This window comes from Fukomys damarensis, unplaced genomic scaffold (genome assembly GCF_012274545.1).
Source record: "Fukomys damarensis isolate Sample0158 unplaced genomic scaffold, DMR_v1.0_HiC HiC_scaffold_37, whole genome shotgun sequence".
NCBI lineage: Eukaryota > Metazoa > Chordata > Mammalia > Rodentia > Bathyergidae > Fukomys > Fukomys damarensis.
In genome coordinates, this window is record NW_022900949.1 from 7,758,151 (window position 1) to 7,762,181 (window position 4,031).

The 4,031-nt window shown below is 58.4% G+C and overlaps 1 long non-coding RNA gene across 1 annotated transcript in view; it reads left to right on the top strand.

Moving 5' to 3' along the window:
• The first annotated feature begins 2,589 nt into the window (after positions 1 to 2,589).
• Positions 2,590 to 4,031, top strand: part of LOC104869524 — a 2,734-nt gene continuing 1,292 nt past the window's right edge. Inside the window, exon 1 of the long non-coding RNA XR_782353.2 lies at positions 2,590 to 2,759. This is a non-coding gene — a long non-coding RNA (uncharacterized LOC104869524). The remainder of the gene's footprint in view (positions 2,760 to 4,031) is intronic.

The following is a 4,031-nucleotide window of genomic DNA, read 5'->3' on the forward strand; positions in this document are numbered from 1 at the left end:
CGCCCTGCAGCAGCGCTCGGTCTGCGGAGGGGGAGAGGAGGGGCGTCAGTGGGTGCGCGCAGCCCTTGCTCCGTCCCACGCCCCGCTCCACCTTCCCCATCCTCTGGCTGAGCTGAGTATGCACCTTCACGGGTAGAATTCAGGGGCACGGTCGGACCCCAGCACCACCAGCACCCCTCTGTGCATCCTGCGCTTGTGTTTTCTGGGTGACCCCACCTCGCCTCCACACCTTGAGTTGAACTGAACAGGGTTCAGCCCCCACCCCACTGCGCATCTCCCCGCCCCATCTGCTCTCACAATTCGGTGGCCCCTGTCCTCGTGCTGGACTGCACAGGGGCACTGACACCCACTACGGGCAGTGCTCGCCTCCTCCCTGAGCCCCGAGCCTTCCGGTCCTCATCCTTTAGCTGAGCTGTTATGGGTCCCTACCCAAAACCCCCATATTCAGTCTTTGAGCCTCAGGACTCTTCCCAAACAACCTCCTTTCTTCTAGCTGCAGATCTATTTCTCCATCTAAGAAACTGAAGGTGTGGTGGTGCACACACCTACCATCCCAGCATTCTGGGAGGCTGAGGCAGGAGGATCGGAAATTTCTACCCAACACGGGCAATTAAGCAAGAAGCAAGATTCACTAAAAAAAAAAAAAAAAATCCTAGCCATGTATGGTGGCGCACGCCTGTCATCCCAGCAATGGGAGGCTGAGGCAGGAGGATCGCTGTGAGTTCAAGACCAGCCTGGGCTACATAGTGAGTTCCAGGTCAGTCTCAAGTACACAGTGAGACCCTGTCTCAAAAAAAAAAAAAAAAATCCAAAACTAAAGAAAACAAGGCTGGAGACCTGGCTCAGTGCGGAAGCCCTGGGAGCAGCCCTCAGTACAGGGTGGAGAACGAAGGAGAGAGCATTTCGGGCTTCTCAGCACTAAGGACTACCATTCGCAAAGCCCGTGTGGGACCCCATCCTGTGGGTGGCTGCAGGCACTGTCCGGTCCACCCCTCTTACTGTGTGAGAGGTAGGGAGGGTGGAGATGTGGACAAGAGAGAGGGAGACAAAAAACAACATCCTCTCTGCCTCCCTTGTTTGCCCAACTTTGGACTCAGGTCAGATTCCCAGCTCCCCTGGACAGCTGGCCCTGTCCAGCAGTGCCACTCAGAGAGCAGGACAAACACTGGCAGTGCCCATGGAGGAAGGGAGGTGGCGGCCAGGCACAGGGCTTCAGGAGGAGGTTGTGAATGGAGTGCCTGCCTGACAGGAGAGGCCCACACACCTGGCAGGGGGAGAGAAGGAGCTTTCTGGGAGGCCTGAGGAGGAGGGACTTTCGTTGCCCTGGGGGTGAGGCTTTTTCCACTGGGGGTGTCTCAGACACCACACAAACCCCAGCTCTGAGCCTGGCTTTGCCACTTTTATCCCTGCCAGGCCCCTGCTCTCTGCTTCAGTTTCCCTGTCTCAGACTGAACTGAAAAGGTGGGCATTTGGGGACACCTAGGGAGCCAGATTCTGTGTTCCTTCAGCCCAGGAATGGGACACGGGTGAGCGGAACCGTGCTGTGGGGTTAGATGCAAGCCCAGCTCATTTCTGGGGCTTAAAATTCCACCATGAAGCTGGGCAACTTAGTGAGACTCTGCCCCAAGATAAAAAAATATAAAAAAGTCTGGGGAGTGGTGGCACACACCTAAAATCTCAGTACTTGGAAGCTGAGGCAGGGGGATCCCTGTGAGTTCCAGGCCAGTCTGAACTACATAGTGAGAACCTGTCTCCAAAAAAACAAAAACAAAAACAAAACCTGGGGATGGACCCTGAATTTTCCTGCAGGATGGAAAAAGAATTTTACCATGTTTCCTCCCCAAAGGTGATCTAGGGGTTGTCAGATAACACACTGGTGGAGTTAAACTTGAATTTCACTGGAGCAACAGATAATCTGTCTGTCCCTGTCTTTGTCCAGCAGGGTTGGGTATTTACAAGGGGTCTGGAAAAACAGATCCACCCCCATCCACCACCCTAGACTTTTTGTCCAGCCTCGCATAAAGATGCACTCCTATCGCTGGGTACTTAGGAGGTTGAGGCAGAAGGGTGCAAGTTTGAGCCCAGACAGAGCAACTCAGTGAGATCCTGTCTCAAAAAATAAAAAATTTAGGGCCAGGGATTTAGCTCAGTGATTCCACCACCTGCCTCACAAGTGCAATTTCCCAAGTTTGACTCAAAAGGGCCAGGGATGTATGTGGCTCACTGCAAAGGCCCTGTATTCCATCCCCAGTATGAAGAAGGGGGGAGGGAAAAGGACGAGAAGAAAAACAACCCTCTTCTGTGCTCAGGGCGGGGCCTCCAGGATCTGGGGGGACCAGCAGCCACTGCATTCCCCCATAGGCAGGGTCCAGGAGCAGGACACGAGAGAGGCAGGCACCTGCCCTGGGCTCCTGCCTTGCCCTCAGGTCCTGGTCCTGCAGGCTGGCTTAGGTCTGGGGACCCAGTGTCCTCAGAATGATGTCGCCGCCGTTCACAGGAGGGTGGGGCCTCAGGATGTAGGGAGTAGAACTCGTGCCCGAGGCCACACTTGTCCATTGTGAAGACAAGAAAGGAGGATTGTGTGGGCCCCAGCAGGAGAGCGAGCGGAGACGTGCCCTCGCCCACACCCCCACGTGCCTCACCTGCCTCTGTGCCCGCCACCCGCGTGGACACGTGCACATGGGGTCAGGGCCCACACAGCCTGCGGCCGGCCGGGCACCAGGGCTGAGTGAGGAGTTGGGAAAAGGCTGTGCCCTGAGGTGAGCGTTTGACAGCTCTTACCCAGGACTGGGGGTCTCTCTCTGTACATCTCCCCAACTTGGGTCCCTCTGCCCATCCCCAGATCTCCCCTCTGTCTCCCTCCCCTTGGTCCCTGACACCCGGGCAGGTCACCCTGAGATCTGCCTCCCTCTCTCTGTTCCCCCACTGTGCTGCAGGGCCGGGCTGATCGCCAGGTCTAATCTCCATCTGGCCCCCATGGCCCCTTAATTCCTTGTGACAGCCAAGCTGAGGGACCCCTTCGCCAGCAGCCAACCAACCTCCCCTGCCAATCCCGCGGGGGGATTTACACCCACCTCCCCCTGTGGAGTCTAAAAGCCAAAGCTTGAGAATCCCCTGCGATGGCCACCCCAGGGCAGGGCACGCTTACACTGGGCCAGGCGGGCGATGCGGGCGTCCAGGGTGCGCGGGGGGCGGCGCAAAAAAAAAACCAGATGGACAGCACAGAGCTACAGAGTACGGAAGCCAGGGCCGCCGCCTTCCAGCGCTGCATCCTTGGCCTGCGGGCACGGGGGAGTCAGCCGCAGCCCTCTGGGTCTCTTTGGTGACAAGTGGGGTGCGGGGCGCTGCAAACAGTGGGGCCCCTACCTTTGAGCACCCCATGCTTAATGATCATTAGTAACACTGAAATGATTCATCCAGAAGCCATGGAACACGCCGCTGAGGTACTGCCAGGGATGGGGCGGGCTCTGTGCCAGGGCAAAAGGGGAGCCACCCCCTCCCAGGGTCCGGGAGCGTTTTCCTAAGAAGTTCGTGGTAGAGTCCAGACTTGAACAAGGGTGGGAGTTGGCCAGGCACCTGAGCAAAGTGTCTGGGGCAGGAAAGGAGGGCGGAACGGTGCAAAGGCCCAGAGGCCCAAACCAGCTGGTGTAACCCGCAAGTGGAGGAGGCCGGGAGGGCTTCCGGCAGGTGGCGGTAGAGGACAGGGGCGGGCGGAACCTGGGCTGACTTTGCCCTACTTATGCCCTTGAATGACGCCTTGTCCGTCTCCGAGCCTGTTTCCCCTCCAGAGGGATAAACCAGGGCTCTAGAGTGGGCAGCAACGCGCAGGGCCACCCCCAGGCGATCCCCCACCTATTCCCTTCCCACAGCGCCCCCTCCGGGGAGCCCCTCCCACGAAGACAGGTTACAGCGAGGAGCTCGCCGCATGCAGTCGGCGTTTAATAACTGCCGCGCACCCCCTCCGGGGCCCCGGCCGCCTTTGGTTTACATTCCCGCCGGCCGCCTGGGGTCGCGGAGCCTGGCCGCCGGCC